Below are 17,457 nucleotides of genomic sequence, written 5' to 3'. Positions count from 1 at the left end.
CGGGCGCGGTTGCCTGGGAGACCGGGGGGCCGGCGCCGTGTCAGACAGTCAGGGCGCGGGGGGGGGGGGGGGGCACATCCGCGCGGGGTTTTGGCGCGAGAGCGGCTCCCTGCGCGGGGCAAGGGCCACGTGCTCGGCGCTGTCGGGACCCCACCGCCAGAGAACGGGCAGGCTGGGTGGGCAAGGGGGGGGGTGGCCTTTGTGCCAAGCTCTCCAGCCACCTTCCACCAGGTTGAAGAGCCCAGGCCATGGAGTAAAAATCGCACGTTCAGCCAGGAAGCCTCCCAACCAAACCACCCCAACAAACGCCTACAGCCTGCAAAGCTCCCCCCCCCCCCTTCCGAGTTCAGGCTGTGGTTTCGTTTTCAAAGCTGTTTTTGTTGGTTGAGTTTTTGGTTTGCATGGCAATGAAGGATTTTGTGTTTCACTGAGACACCCCTTTAAGAAACAAAATCTCCTCTGGTCCCTGTTAAGCCCTGCCCTTGCTGCAAACTGGCAGCTCGAGTCTGCCAAAAAGGTAATCAAGAATGAAAACCATTAGTTTCCTTACCCTGCTGACCCCTGCTAAGGTTCTCTCTCACTCAGAGCTGGAGGGAAAGCAGGCCCCAGGCTCAGATCAAGAAGGCTTAGGACATTGAGATGAAGGAAGAGAGGACAAAGACCACCTGTACCCCCATTCTGCATATTAGATCCACTCATGCAGCATCCTAATCACTTCAACTGGATTCCAAGCAGGAGTAAGGGTCAGTCTGCACAGATCATATGGTAGGGTGGGGAGAAAAGGTAAATCATAAAGGAAATAAGGCCCTTATGCTCCAAAGACTTATGCACAGTGCTTTTTTTGTTAAAAAAACCAGTGCAGGTACTCCAGGGGAAAAGTTGTTGAGCTCTGACTGAAGGTGCTGGTACTGTATCTGGAGGTGCCGGAACTGCATACCGAGCAGTACCGTCACAAAAAAAAGCATTGCTTATGCACATGCTTGAATTCATGTATTGTGAGTAGTACCCATAGGAGTCCAGAAATGAAAAAGATAAGATTTGTGGGTGTAGGGAATGAATGAAAACATTTTCAAAGGTGAACAGTTACAGCAAATTTATTCTAAGGAAAAATTGAGTAAGTGAAGAAAAGATATGGGGGCTAAAAGGAAAAGAGTAGTAGGAAATAATTTTACCAATGTATTTGGTTCACAATTTGCATAGCTTTTTCCAGAAGTACAGTGTAGTGTAGACATAGCCTGGGAATGTTTCCATCAGTCCAGGTACCTACATGGCTCCTATCACTGCAGTACCTGAGTGGTCCCAGATATTTAGGAATCTGTCCTCACAACACTCCTATGAGGTACGGAAGGATTATCCCACTTTATAGTTGGGAAAACTAAAAAGCAAAGCAATTAAGTGACTTGTGCAAAATCACACAGGAAGTCTTTTACATACTTGGGAATGGAGGCCAGCAATGTTTCCTCTAATCTTTTCCATCCATTTGTGGAATATATTTTTATGTGCATCAAGATATATGCAAATGTGCACCTCAGTAGAAATAAAACCTAGCTGAGCTCTGCTGATTAGCCGGGTGGCATTTGAAATGCTCTTGAGCAGCCACATAAGTGCACAGTTTCCAGAGAACACTGGAGGCCAGCTATCCTGAGTTCCAGCCTAAGACTAGGGAAGGGAGGAGTGTGGATCTACCTGCCTTTTTTCTCTCTTCCTCCAGACTTGCAAGCCTCACTCATTAGGAGGAGGAATTCAGCACTGATTCTGCAACAATGTTTACAGGCTCTTTCCTGCTCTTGATGAAGAAGGATTTTGCTCACATGTGTATGTGTACATGCTATGTGAACTGAAACTTTTAAAGTCTTGTTGAAACACAAACACAGCATAATCCTTTTTTGTCAGGAGCAAAAGCACTTCCTTAAATGATTGTCACATGGCAGATGACTTCTGAAGAAGTGAGACTGAGAAAGGCTTGGGAAAGACAGAAGAGGGAAAGGAAACTAACTGGATAGGGCTTGCAAGAAAGTCGAGGGTATATTTTCATCTTTGGTGAAATCATTTTCCTAGGAGCTGTTAAACTGCAACAGGGGCTCTGTCTCAACTTGAAAATGTACATAAGGAATATGTCCAGTATATGATGAAAAAGTTTTTAAACCTCTTAACTGTGAAAGGTGCTTAGCGAAGTCCATCACGAGGGAGAGACTTTAAAAACTATCTTAAGAAGAACTCCATGTAATTCAAACGTAGGTGAGGCATTTCCCCAAGTTACCACCAGCAGTGCAACCCTTGGGCTACATCTATACTACAATCCTCTTCCGCAAGAGGAAATGCAAATGCAGCGCTCATTTACATATGTTGTGTTCTCATTTGCATTTCCTCCTTGGATCCCTTTTGTGCAAGCAGTTTTTGCACAAAAAAACGCTGTATGGACGGCTCCTTTTTGCTCAAAAAAATCCTTTTGTGCAAGAGCCGTTCTTCAAAAAAATGAGGAAGAACGGCTCTTGCACAAAAGGGGGGTTTTGCGCAAAAAGGAGAGCCGTCCACACAGCGCTTTTTTGTGCAAAAACCTCCTGTGCAAAAGGGATCCGAGGAGGAAATGCAAATGAGAATGTGAGATATGCAAATGAGCACTCCATTTGCATTTCCTCTTGCAGAAGAGGATTGTAGTATAAACATAGCCCTAGTGTAGACAGTCATTGCCATCACTGGTGGTGGAGGTAAGCTTTACCTGTGCAAACATTGATTGGCCAGGCCTTTCTACACTAGCGGTTGCACTCAACTTTCCAAGTGTCCTCCCTCCACCTGCCCATGGAGAACATCAATCCTGAAAGTGACGTCCATTCCCACACTAGCTAAATTCAGGGCAAATCTTCAGCCAAGACAAGGTTTGAGTCACCTTTCCAAGTGAGACTTAGTAGCTATGAAAGGCAGGGGCACCAGCTAGAGCTGTGGTCACGAACCTGTCAATTGCGATCAACTGGTAGATCAGGAGGGCTTGTCCAGTTGATCGCAAGGCTTCAGGCCCCCCCAGCCTCCTCTCCTACCCCCAAGAAGAAGCCCCCCGCCCCATTGATGCTACCAGCACCCTGCCACCTGCCTCTGCCCCCAGCGGCACCCTGGCCCCTGCTCCAGCGACAATGGAAGTAGTACCAGCTTCCTGCAGGCTGGGGGTGGGGCCAAGTCCCACAGCTGCATGCCACTTCTGGGGTTCCAGGAAGTGCACAGGCTGCTCCCTCCTCCCCCAAACACCTGGCGCGTTTCCTGAAGCCAGGTCTGTGGCATGCCGGGCACTTCCTTCCCCTGCTGTCTTCCTGCATACGGCAGGGAGAGGGTAGGAGTCCCAGGAGGAGGCACGCACCGGGACTTCTTTCTCCTGCTGCCTTCCTGCACCAGGAGAGGGAGAATGTAGGAGTCCTGGGAGGAAGCGCGTGCCAGAGGACTCCTTATCCCCTGTCCCAGCATCCATCAGCAGCCTGCCACCTGCCCCAGCATCCTGTCCACTACCCCCACCAGCACCCTATCCCCTGCCCCAGCACCCTGCCACCTGCCTTTGCCCCCAGCGGCACCCTGCCCCAGCACCCTGCCACCTGCCCCAATACCCTGTCTCTTGCCCCCACCAGCATCCTGTCCCAGCACCCTGCCCCAGCACCCTGTCCCTTGCCCCCCACCAGCACAGTTGGGGCCACATTAGTGAGGCTTGCGGGGAGGAGTCTGAGGGGTTGTTTTTTTGCATCTCACTTGTGTAGCCCCAACTGACTATTCTGTAGGTCAATGACCTCGGACTCAAAACAGGTTCCCCGCCCCTCTCATAAATAAAGACAATGCTGAAACGTTTTGTGTTTGACATATTTTATTTAAAAATGAAGCCTGGCCAATAAGCCCCGAAATTGAGGCCAAGCCCCCATCTGGCCACAGCATCATAACACTCCAGTACCCCCCTCTCACTGACCCCAAATCTGAGCCTATCATACACTGGAACCCCCTGTTCTGAGCCTCTCACATCCCCAAACTCCTGCACCCCCTCATCCTCAGTCTTCTGCCACAACACTCCTGCACCATCAACACAGCACAAATCTGTATCCTGAGCCCATCATACTCCCAACCTCCCTGTCCTGAGTCCCTCACACACCCCAACCCAAATTCCTGCACCCTCACATCCACAAGCCTGTGGCTTGCTCAGCATCCCAACCCTCCACCTGACTCCAACACTCCCCAGCCTGGAGCCCTCTCCCTGAGTCAGCATCCATTTCTCCACATCCTCCTGCATCCAGATTCCCTCCCAGAGCTTGTACCTCTCACCCCTTCCCACACCCAAATCCCTCATTCCCACCTCAGAGCCCCACACCTCCTGTCTCAACCCAGTGAGGGTACAGCTAGACTACAAGGGACATGGGATGCGTCCAGGGATGTGTTTGTTCTTATGCTTTTTTTAGCGGAAGAGCAAACACGCGCTTTCGGCAACCCCTGTATTCCTCGTTCCATGAGGAATAATGGGGCTTCTGAAAGAGGGTTTTTCTGACATTTGGCCCAGTCTAAATCAGCCAAATGTTGGAAAAGCCTCTTGCGACAGAAGGATAAAAAAAGCAGCAGTGTAACCATACCCTGAGAGTGTATAAGGGCTGGGATAGCAAGTGATGGAGAGGAGGAGAACAGAGATGGTGGGGCTTCAAGAAAGGGGTGGGATCTTGGGGAGAGGATGGGGTAGATCTTGGCTTGTTCTAACGTTTAAAAAGTGATCTTGGGCATAAAAAAGTTGGAGACCACTGAGCTAGAGAGATATCAGGAAAGAAGCAAAAGATTCAGAGGGGTTGCTGTGTTAGTCCGTAACTGAAAAAACTTTAAAAAGTTTAAAAAAAAAATCTTCCTTCATAAGCAAAGGCTGCGAAACCTCAGCTTCCTGAGTTCTCATCCTGGTGCAAATGCTCTTGCCCTCAATAGCCTTGAACAAATCAAATCAAAACTATATTCTATTTCCCCCCCTTTAGAATAATTGGGCAACTAAACAGCAGATGAATTTTGTTGATAAATGCAAAGTAATTAATATTTGAAAATATAATCCCAACTATACATATTAAACGATGGAAACTAAATTAGTTGTTCCTACTCAAGAGAGAAATCTTAGAGTCACTGGCTGAGTCTAGACTGGCAAGTTTTTACGCAAAAGTGAGTGCTTTTGTGGAAAAACTTGCCAGCTGTCTACACACTGGCCGCTTGAATTTGCGCAAGAACACTGATGATCTAATGTAAGATTGTCAGTGTTCTTGCGCAAATACTATGATGCTCCCACTCAGGGATAAGCCCTCTTGCGCAAATGCTTTTGCGCAAGAAGGCCAGTGTAGACAGGTAAAAGCTGTTTTGCGCAAAAAAGGCCCGATGGCGAAAATGGCGATCGGGGCTTTCTTGCGCAAAACCGCGTCTAGATTGGCACGGACGCTTTTCCGCAAAAAGTGCTTTTGTGCAAAAGCATCCGTGCCAATCTAGACGCTCTTTCCACAAATGCTTTTAACGGAAAAACTTTTCTGTTAAAAGCATTTGCGGAAAATCATGCCAGTCTAGACACAGCCATTGTGAATAGTTCTCTGAAAACATCCACTTGGCCCTGGTCTACACTAGGGAGTTATTTCAAAATAACCCACCTTATTTCAAGTGGAGCATCCACACTACCAAGCCTGTAATTTTGAAATATCAGGCTGGTTATTTAGACATCTGTAATCCTGCTTTCCTTGGGGAATAACACTTATTTTGAAATTGTTATTTTGAAATAGTGGGAGGGGGCCCTCTGGTGCTGCTAATTTGAAATAATTGGCCTCCAGAGACCTTTCACAGTTGCACTTGTGGCTGCTCTGGCCACACTTGTAAGCTTCACTACTCCCCTTCTCCTGCAGAGCTTAAAACAGGATGCAGGAGAAGGGCTTGTGGCAAGCCATGTGCCGTGCAGCAGGAGCCGACGGAGCCATGGTAGATCCCAATGCTCCCTCTGAGCCTCCCACGGCTGCCACTGCCTAGGGACGCAGGAGAGCCCTGGCCAGGAGAGCTCTGGTGCAGAAATCCTGGATCTCATCGATGTCTCGGGTGAGGACACCAACCTCCAGGATCTCTGCACCAGGAGACACAACGCCGCCAGCCTGGCCAACAAAGGCCACATCTGGAACCTGGACCAGGTCCACATAAAGGTGAAGGAGCTCTGGCAGACCTACAACAGGGCCAAGGAGCAGAGCGGATGCTGTGGGATGGTACCATACATGTTCTGCTACTACAAACAGCTCAATGCCATCCTGGGAGGGGGGCCAGTCACGTCTTCCCCCCAGCATCATGGAGTCTGGCCAGGACATGCCTGGCATCAGCCTCCAAGAGGGTGAGGTTGCAGAGGAGGAGGAGAACAGGCAGGTGACCATGCTCCTCAGCCAGGACCTGCTTCTCACTCTGGAGCCAGTCTCCCCCTCCCAGGATGTCTCCCAGGCTTCGGACAAACCCAGGGAAGGCACTTCAAGTGAGATCTATAACTTTCCCTATACACACACACGGTTGTGAGGGGCTGCGCCCTCCCTGCTCGGCCTGTTCAGCCTGGTGGTTGCACAACAGCCTGTGTACTTGGGTGCCCATGGAGTGCCAGTCTGGCGCACTCGGCCCCATGACGCTCTCACACAGGAACCACTCAGTCATTCTCACAGGATTACTGAAGGGGCCTGCCTTACTCTAGCCTCTGGGGTGGGGCACCTTCCCATGAAAAGCCACCACGAAGGAGTGGAAACATACAGCAGTGCCACACACAGCATAGGGTCACGCCCACACTCGGGCTGCATTTCCTGCTGATCAAGCATGGCAATGCAGAGGAGACTGATTCTCTGCATGGGAACCTGCCAGTGGGAGGAGGGGACCCCAATAGCACTCTCTCTGGCAAGGGGTGTCTGCCACACACACACACACCTCCCCCAACACCCCTCCAGTGGGCAAGGATAGAAGTTCTCTTTGTGCAGGACACTGCCAGCGCTGGACCCAGTGTGTGCAAGACACGGAAGGAAGCTGAGCCGCCCTGTCCCCCACTCCTGTCTGCAGGCTCCTGACTTTGCTTGCACCTTCCCAGGCTTGCTTGTCCCCAGGCTCTGTGTGTAGTGATGCTCCCCTGGGATGTTTGTGGCCCTGCGGGAAAGTGCCCACTGTCTAGGCAACATATAGCCTTCCTCAAATCACATCACCATTGTCTGAACCGAGTCCTTTGGTGCTGGCTCTGAGATCAGGGCTAGGCTTCATACACAGTGTTTCCTGGGATGACTGCCCTTGTCACTTTTCTTCACAGCTGCGCCAGCTGTGAGTGTGGCATGTCCCTCCCCCCCCACCCCCACACACCATCCTCCTGACTCCACAGGAAGAAACACAGCTGGGAGGACCTAATGAGGGAGCAGATGGCCTGCGTGCAGTCCCTCATCCAGGGGCTCATAGAGGAATGCCAGGAGCGAGCTGCTTACCAGGAGCAGCAGAAGCCCACCTGCAACCAGCTCAGTGATTGAGCGCATGGCCTCCTACATGGAGTGGGCCACCAGCCACCCTTTTTTTCTCAGGCTTCTCCTTTCCAAACTAAACAAACCCAGTTCTTTCAATCTTCTCTCATAGCTCATGTTCTCTAAACCTTTAATCATACTTGTTGCTCTTCTCTGGACCTTCTCCAATTTCTCCATATCTTTCTTGAAATGCGGTGCCCAGAACTGGACACAATACTCCAACTGAGGCCTAATCAGCACAGAGTGGAGTGGAAGAATGACTTCTCGTGTATTGCTCACAACACTCCTCTTCATGAATCCCAGAATCAGGTTTGCTTTTTTTGCAACAGTGTCAGACTCTTGACTCATATTTAGCTTGTGGTCCACTATGACCCCTAGATCCCTTTCTGTGGTACACCTTCGTAGACAGTCACTTCCCTTTCTGTATGTGTGAAACTGATTGTTCCTTCCTAAGTGGAGTACTTTGAATACTCCTTTCTGTTGATGTAGTCTGAGGCACGGTGGTCGGGGGCCAGGATGAGGATGTGAGTGACATCTATGGCCCCCCGCAGTTGGGGAAGCCTATGCTCAATGATGCTGTCCACATTCCCCAGAGTGACAACCCTTCATAGCAGCACCTGGTCGATGGCCTTGGCTAGTTGCAGGACCCCGACCCCAACTAGAGATTTCCCCATTTTGTACTGGTTCCTGACGGAGCAGTAGAAGTCCAGCGTGGCAAGCTTCCAGAGGACAATGGCAATGCACTTCTGCAGGAGGATAGTGGGTCTTAATCAGGTGTCCTGTCACCTGAAGGCGGCTAGGGCAAGCCACTCGCATAGCTCCAGGAAGGTAGCCTTCCACATGCAGAAGTTCTGGAGTCGCTGCTGGTCATCCCATTGCTGCAGGACGATGTGGTCCCACCAGTCTGAACTGGTTTCCCTCTACCTTACGCTGCATTCCATGGTGTCCAGGAAATTGAGGGGCCTGTGCTGCAGCAGGAGCACCAGGACATACGTGATGAGGGCCTTCGGTCCAGGCTGGTCGTCGTTCTGCTGGAGCAGCATGTGGGCAGTCTAATGAACTGTGCCATGAGGCATAGCACAAGGTCCATGAGCCTGGCACTGCTTTGCAGTGGCTCTGGTTCCATGTTGTGAGCGCTGTAGTGTCCACAAGGGCAACCAGAGCATACTGCATCCGCTTTGTGTCCCGTGAGGGGGAGTGGCATGTGAGTCATGGCCATAGTAGTAGTAGTTCAAGACTATTACACAGCAGACAGCTTGCTTACTTACCAGATCAGTGGTCGGGGACATCAATGCAGTGGTTCAGGACAGCGATTTATTAAATTCAGGATTCCCTTGTGTGGCGTCCTCACAGGTCTCCTGCTTCATCAGTGATGATAAATGTTCAGATGAGCTGTGTGTTTTCATATGTCCCTCAGTATATCATGCCAGCTCTGTGCAGGTAGCTAACATAATAAACTTTACAAGAGCCCCCAAAGAACACGGACACAGATAAGATATGAAGGCACCCAAGTCAGGTTTATTGTCAAACAAAGTGCATTAATAGTCATCGGTAGCCAGATGGCCTCTGAGTCCCTATGCATTTGTGACAATGGACTAGCTCAGTCAATAGTATGACTGTTACTATTGCCCCCTAGGCCGGACAAAGAGTTAAGTGAGGTATCCCAACATTTATAGACAGAGATGAAAAATCTATGATACACACCTTACGTATCATCTTACGCATTAATGACACGTTTGATACCTCTTGTACTTTCCTCCTGATAATTTCTATTCACCACCCATTGTTATGCTTCCACTTCTGTTGTTCTAAACTATTTTATTATGTACTAAGTTGGGTGTTCTTGTACTGTCCTGGTGGAATGCATTTACACATTTCATGTGCTTTTAGCAGTGCTGCCAGCTCTAGTGCTTTCTTTCTCCTACAGAGAGGAGTCCCTGAAAGCATACATCACAGCTTGCCTGATCAAGCAGTCACAGGGAGTGTCCACCCTCCTGGTGCCCCCCCCCCTCCCCCCGGAGTGCTTCTGGGACCTCTAACTCTGAGGCAGGCTCCAATCAGTGTGGATGTGCTATTTCAAAATAATTCTGACTAATTTCGATGTCACCCACCCCATTGTGGGGACAAACTATTTCAATTTTGTTATTTCTGAGTTAGTATTTTGATTTTGCTGATTTCAAAATTACTTCTTAGAGTAGACATACTCTCAAGGTTCAGCAGCTGTCAAAACGAAAGCAGAATGTTAGGAAAAATTTAAAAAGGGATAGAGAGTAAGACAGAGAATATCCTTTTACTCTGTATAAATCCATGGTACTGCATACAGATGTGGTCACCTAAAAAAAGATATCTTGGCATTAGAAAAAGTTCAGAAAAGGGTAACAAAAATGATTATGGTTTTGGAATTGCTGCCATATGAGGAGAGATTAATAAAATTAGGACTTTTCATCTTAGAAAAGAGGAGACTAAAGGGGGATATGCTAGAAGTCTATAAAATCATGACCTGGGTGGAGAAAGTAAATAAGGAAAAATTATTTACTTACTCCCATAACATAAGAATTAGGGGCCATCAAATAATATAAATAGGTGGTAGATTTAAAACAAAAGCAAGTATTTCTTCACATAATACACAGTCAACCTTTGGAGCTCCTTGCCAGAAGAAGTCGTAAAGACCAGGATTTTAATAGGGTTCAAAAAAGAGCTAGATAAATTCATGGAGGATAGATCCATCAATGGCTGTTAGACAGGATGGGTAGAATTGGTGACCCTAGTGTCTATTTGTTCTTGAACTGTCCTGGTGGAATGTATTTACATATTTCATGTACTTTTAGCAATATGAATGAATCCCCACGAAACCCCCAAGGGATCAGTTTAGAACAGAGGAAAGTTGTACTGTTCATATTTTACTTCAGGCCGAAGGGTCTGACATGCGAAGTCTCACCTATATGTAACAAACAAGAGGAACTCTAAGCCTACTGAAGCAAAAGTAAACTGTAAAAAGGGGAGGGAATTTTCTATGTCCAATTTTGGCCAACATTTTCTGCAGCATTACTCCTTTTTCCATAAGCAGCACCAGGAGCAGCGAAACTGACTTCAGTGGGACCAGAATTCAGTCCTAGGAGAGTCAGCCAGACACACTTTGTGTCTCCTGAGTGATGGTCCAGACTGGAAAGCTCTGCTATATGCAGACCTCTCTCTAAAGCATTTCATGCACATTCCTGGCTCTTACAGCACCCACCCAGACAAGAGGATGAGAGCAAGGCAGATGGATTCTTTCTAGTCAGCAGCCATAAATTGCTCAACTCAGGTTTACAATGAGTTTTCCAATTAATTTGAAAAGTGGCTTACTATTAAAAATAATTGCATGTACATTTCTCTTTACTATGTCACTAACATGCCTAGAGCAGGCTTGCAATAATTTTTCTTTGCAAGTCTCTATCCTGCTTTTTTATCCCATTATACATGCCAACTCTTATCAATACAATTTTGTTGGACTTTGTGGGCAACTGGAGAACAAGTGAAACCATGACATCCCAAATGACAAGAGATGAGAGCAATTATAAAGAAGAAGAAATTGTATTTGGACTACTTGGGGCAGATTGCAACTTCCTTGCTCACAACGAACAGAACCATACAGCATGAGGAAACTCACTCAGGTTGATATGACTCCTTGTACAGTAAGGCATTACTTAACGTGCGTAAAAAGAATACTGCCTTACCCTACGCTTTATTTGTTTTTGTACACACCAATGTATCTCAATCTCTTGAGAAATACTTAGGAGAAAAGCTCTCCCTTTTTTAAAGATACCCGCAGTTTCAACTGATCACTGAGAAATCTCCTACTTCATTTCTCTTATCCTCCGAGGAGTCCTCTAGCAAAAAGTTGCAAGAGAAGACTTGACATTCCCGGCATTTCTTAGGGAACAAACAAGCCAATACTCCAACTCAAACCCCTTTCAGGCCGCCTTTGTGCATAGCAAAGAATCAAAATGGCCCCAAACCATCCTCTCCTCCCCCCACCATGTTTGATAGGCCTCTTCTAGAATCTGGTGTCAGAGATGTCCCTAGGTGAACACAAAATATGTGGCTGCATAGGGCACCCAAAAATTACGAACTCAAAAGGGGGCCCCCACACAGCCATGTGTGTTTTTATGCCTAAGGACAGCTCTGTCATCTCCACTGCCTGGTTCAGTTGTTTAAGTTCCCATAAGGACAACCCTGCCTGATATGATAGGAAAATTGAGATTTCAACAAAGACCTGAAGGTGAGTCATCTCCTCTCAGTCTTCCTCTCTAATTGCTCTTGGACTACTCTCTCTGTGTTTTTCTTAATACCATAGAAGGCAGAAATTTCAGAGCCTTTGGATGAAATCACTTCCTACCAGCTTGTGACCTGTTAGCTTTCAGTTTTGTTTTAACTCCTGGCAAACCAGTTTCTCAGGAGCTGATGTGTTGCACTGCTATTACTAATCTTTTTACCATCTACATGTTTTGTTAGTCTTTAAAGTGCTAATAAACTATTTGTTGTTTTTTAAGTTTTTCTTGTTACAGACTAATTCAGCTACCCCTCTTAATCTTTTTTAGTTACCCATGGAAGAAAAGAGGAGATTTGCCACTTTTACAAGGTACAGATATCAATTGTGGAAGATTTAACATTAAATGTCCCTCCTCAAAAACCCCGGGTGCAGGGCTGCAGCCAGGACCCTGGGCCTGAGGCAGTAGCAGAGTCCTGCATAAAATATGGGGTGCTATAGCACACCACCACCACCCCATCCTCCTTCTCACACCTATGTTTTTGGGCCTTCTGTTGCTGGGGATTCTGTGCGACTGCACCGTTTGTTTCATAGTAAATCCGCTCCTTGATATAAAGGAGTTTATAATAATATGCCTGACCCCTTCTGGGTCCCTTTTCACCAGTCTGCCAGTGCAAACAGACTGTAAAGATGATTGATTAAGCTACCTGAGGATTCCTAGGCTCAGGAGAGTCCTTAGATGGTGTAGAAATGACACCTAATGTTTTCCAATTTGAAAGAATGTATGCATCTAAACCAGGATTTTCAAAGACACCTAAGGTATTTGGATGTTCAAACATCTGAATTACTTAAGTGTCTGAAAAAAATCTCATCCCTAATTTTCTTGTCATTGTTCATGCATTTTTCACATTTCTCTCTATTGGATAATGATACTAAGCTAATCAGTTCTACCCGTTTATAGTAATTTTCACTTTCCTGCCCTTGCACATTGCTACAAGTGTCTGGGTTGCAGGCTTGCAGGAAAATGTTTATTCATTTGTTTTACTCTTAAACACTTGCACTGGGATTGTTTTATATTTCGTGCAGACAATTTTCTGTAATGGTCTCAGGACTCATAAAAGCTTAATTCTGCAAAACCTTCATCTGAGAGAAAATTGACCTCATAGGCTATTTCTAGACAGCGGCACTATTTCAGGATACCGGAAGTATCCCAAAATAGTGTAATCCTCTTTTTCCTCCCCGGGTTACTCAGGAGCAGGTTACACTCACAGGTGTGCCTGGACACCTGATGGTTTTAACCCGAAAGAAGATCCTGATCACCCCAGTGGTGATGGTGTTTAGTTGGGGAAAGCCCTATCCACCCCCTTGCTGTAGTCCCTTGCTCGAAATGAACATACAGTGGCAGTGCCAATTGCTTAGCTTATTTCAAGGTCAGGGTGCTGTGTAGATGCATCCATTGGGCATATCTAGACTACGCTGAACGGTCGAAAGAGGATATGCAAATTCTATGGGAACGTGCATATCTTCTTCCGATCACACTTTCGAAAGCAGAGCTTTCGAAAGTGAAAGTAATTAAGACACGGCTTTTTCAGTGAGCCACCCCCTTCGTCAAAAAGCCGCTGTTCCTTACATGGCTTTTTGACAAAGGGGGAGGTTCACGGAAAAAGCCGCATCTTAATTACTTTCACTTTTGAAAGCGAAGCTTTCGAACTTGTGATCAGTAGAAGATATGCAAATTCCCGCGGAATTTGCATATACTTTTTCGACTGTTCGGAGTAGTCTAGATACGCCCATCGTTTCCTGTAAATGTGTTTAGTGACTACAATAGGTACATAAAACTTAACAATAGAAATAACACTTAGCAAAACTATTTGCATTTGAAAATCATGTAGTGAGTGTCCGTAGCACATAAATAAGTGTGAGAAAAGCAAAAAAGCGAGGAGTAACGGTAGTTCGGAATAGAGAGCCTAATCCGAACTACCTACTCCGTGCCGCGTGTAGCCGCGGGCACGGAGTCCGCACTAACGGGGATTTAAAAATGGCGGCGCCCGGCAAGATGCAAATGATGCCCGGGATATTTAAATCCCGGGCTTCATTTGCAACTTCGGATGCCTACATTAACCACCCTAGTTCGAACTAGGGTGGTAGTGTAGACATACCCATAGTTATCTCTACCCCATATCATCTTTACCATCTTCTGTCATAAACACTTCCTCTATTTTTCCAGTTTTTATATCCACCAGACATTTGAAGTTTTACTTGTATATTAAGCAGCAGATGTTCTTAGGTTCTGACCCAAATTGTTCTTTTTATGTCCAATTCATCAGTGCAACTTCATGGAGCTGTTTTACACCAGCATATGTGATATCAGAATGGGGTTTGCATATTTAAGCTGACATAATACATAGTTAACTGAAGTGCAAGACACATGTACAAGTCTGAATTGATCTCTCAATGGGTCACACATATCAATATTCAATTGTGGAGAAACTGGAAGATACCCTCACCCTATTCCCTGAGCCCCACCTTCCTCCTCCCAGTCCAGGGCTTGGTCCACAATGTTAAATGAATAAGGTGAAGAATTGTGAAGATTATAAATCTGCTGCTGATTGTTCTGGAACCACAGAATAAACTTTATAAAAACAGATGCTTAATCTTTGTTACCGTCTGTGTGGAGAGATTCAGTATCCTAAATGTAATGTGATATATGGCTTCTGTTTGTAACTCCCAGTATGCCCATAGATCAGTTGCTGGTCTCAGTGCCAATCGATAGTGTCTTTATAATAATAGTAGAACAGCAAAACAGTTTCTATAAGAATGGCTTTCAGTCCCAGATGCTGCCTGTAAATCAGTCTTCAATCCTGGATACCATCTGTAAATATTGCTGCTCAGATGCCTTTTTCAGCAACTATATCTCATAGAGGTTAGTAACGATTCACAGGAAGTACGGTCCACACACTCTGAGAAGGAGGTTTGCAAGGCTGTCGGTCACAGAAGCTAGTTATTGGTCTGTATGGGTACTTCTATACAGCCGGGCTAAAGCTGATTTAAGCTACACAACTTCAGCTATGTCAATTGCATAGCTTAAGTTCAAGTAGCTTAACTTGCTTTTGGCACGGTCTACACAGCAGGAAGTCGATCTTCCTTTGACTTCTCTTACTCCTCGTGAAATGAGGGTTACCGTGAGTCAGAGTAAGAAGTCGTCCAGCTCAACACTATTCGAAATAAAGGCTTGTAGTGTAGATGTGCACTGTTATTCGGAATAACATGAGTTATTTGGAAATAATGCTGCTGTGTAGATGTACCCTAAATGACTATCTGATTCCTGAAAGGTGGAGTGTTTATAATTGAATTCTAGGCTGTCATGCCAGGATTCCAGCCTGCACTTGTCCTTTTACAACCTAAAAAGAAAACCAGACACTTTTATAAGGTTAAACTCAGTGTGACTATATATCTCATTTTAAAGGGACAGTCCCATATTTAAGCCTTCCTGCAGGTGTCCCTGCTTTTTTTAAAAATGGGGAAATCATCCTCTATTTTCTGTTTCTCCCCTCCCATCAGTACTGGTGGGTCCTGCTGCTGGCCAGATCCTTGCTCACCTACTCTCCACCCACCAGCGGTGAGATGGAGGAGCCAGTGATTGACAATGGATGTGTGTGTGCAAGGCTGCTGATCCAGTAAAGCTGCAGTATGTCAGGCTGGCTCAACCCCTACTGGTCATCAGTGCAGGCCCTTCTGCATGCCAGCTCTTGCCAATAGGCTCTCTCCTCCCCCGCCCCCAATCTCTTGTTTCCAGCTAGCACTGGCTGTTTGCTGCGGTGGCTGATAAAGTGCAAACAGGCAGTGGGTGGTTACATGTCACCTCTGCTGCCCACCCACTGGCCCCTCACATGCTTCCCCTCTTGCTGGCCTCTCCCTGCTGTGACTGTTTATCCCCTCCCCCAGCCCAATTGCCTCTCCACATCCTTTCCCCCTACCTCTCTCCGGGATGCATCCCACTCCCAGCGCTGTGCAGAGAACCAGCCCTTGGTCGGATCATTCAGTTCACCAATAGCCTGGCTGGCAGGCTCCTTCCTCCCCCCATTGCCTCTAGAAAGGGCTGGCACCCAGGGAAAGCTCTAGTCCAGGGCACTGGACAGGAGAAGCAATGCCCTGCATGTGCCAAAACCCCCAAAGCACTGGCATGGAGAAGCTCTCACCTAAGCTCTGGAGTGGCAAGGAGGAAGCAATTTTCAGCCTATTGGTGCCCTGACCCTGCAGATCCCCTGGCAGGGACACTTAGCACCCTCTTCACATGCTGCCTCCTGCTCTAAGTCCTGCCCCCAAGGAGTGTGGGGATGCACTGTCCCCTAGATATGCTCCCCTACTGAGCCTCCTCTCTGCCCAGGTTTGCTGAAGTCTCTGCAACCAGGTTCCCTGGGCCCTAGTGCTCAATGCATCCTTAGGGATTAACCCCTTCCTGTCCATGCCGAAGTCAGGAGACAACTGGGTTATGTTAGTGGCCAGCAGCAGCTTGGAAGTGTTAGCTGCCTTTTGCACTGTGTGAGTAGGAAAGGACATGCTTTTTCTAGACATGGGGGGTGGGAACAGGAGGGAGAAGATGATCTCTGAAAAAACATAGCTCTGGACATCCCTTACCTCCACCCCTCTTTGGCTGGAAGCAGCTCCCATCCCTTCCCTTGTGCACGGTGCTGAAAGGCTGCTGCTGGCCATGTTCTGGTGTGAACCCCAACAGAAATCTGGGGAGGGGGCCTGTGAACCCATGTGACCCCGACATGTTGCATTCAGAAGACACAGTGCCAGGTACCAGGAGAGGTGGGTCGGTCCCAGGGGCCCAGCCAGGCATGGAGGGTAAAGAGTACTGGGCAGGGAGGGTTGGGTCACGTTGGCCACTCATCCCCATACCTGTATGAGAGAGGTGTACAGGTAAGTGTGCGTGTCACCTCTCCCTATGCAAACCTTAAAGATAAGAAGGTAAATTAAGAAAGAAAAAAAAAGACTCCAGCTACTCAGCATTCCTTTTTAACAGGAGCTCAGTCAATTTGATGTTAATTGGAATGTTTGTACTACACAGTTCTGATTGATTACTATTGAACTCTTTTGAATAATGCGTAATTTTACCAGGTGTCCCATATTCAACATAGGGAAATATGGTCACTCTACATGTCATTGTAGGCAATCCAATCATTCCTGGTATTATATTCTCACAGAATATTTCCTGGAGCCCCACCTTATTCAGTGTTCCAGGTTTCCACTGTGGGGATAGGGGTCTGAGAGTTTTAATTCAAAGTCCTCTGCTCAATCTAGTAGATTGCCAAGGCAATTTTTTTATTGTTGCTAAGATCTCCCTCTGCCTGATACAGATTTGAGTCAGACAACCCGTGCAGGTGACCCACACCTAATGTTGGATAACTACCTCTCAAGCTGATGCTAAGGGATGTGTTAGGGAGCTGGCTCGAAGGTAGTGTGCTTGCTTAACATGTGAGAGGTAGCAGGACTGATGTGTACATTTCCAATGTGCTTTAGTCCCATCACTCAATAAATTACTGGAAGTTTCTTTGACACTGCAGTGATGAAGGAGATGTAAGAGCCTGAAAAGAACAGGCATTAACATGGAGATCACAGCATGCTGGGCAATCCCAGACCTCACTCTGCATCTCCATAGAGACTCCCATATTGCCTGGGGGCAGGGGAGGGCTAGTAACTATACTGTATGAC

Source organism: Pelodiscus sinensis, chromosome 15 (genome assembly GCF_052426305.1).
Source record: "Pelodiscus sinensis isolate ZL-2025 chromosome 15, ASM5242630v1, whole genome shotgun sequence".
In the NCBI taxonomy this organism is placed as follows: domain Eukaryota; kingdom Metazoa; phylum Chordata; order Testudines; family Trionychidae; genus Pelodiscus; species Pelodiscus sinensis.
The sequence above is the reverse complement of the archived record's forward strand: the minus strand, read 5'-3'. Positions refer to the sequence as shown.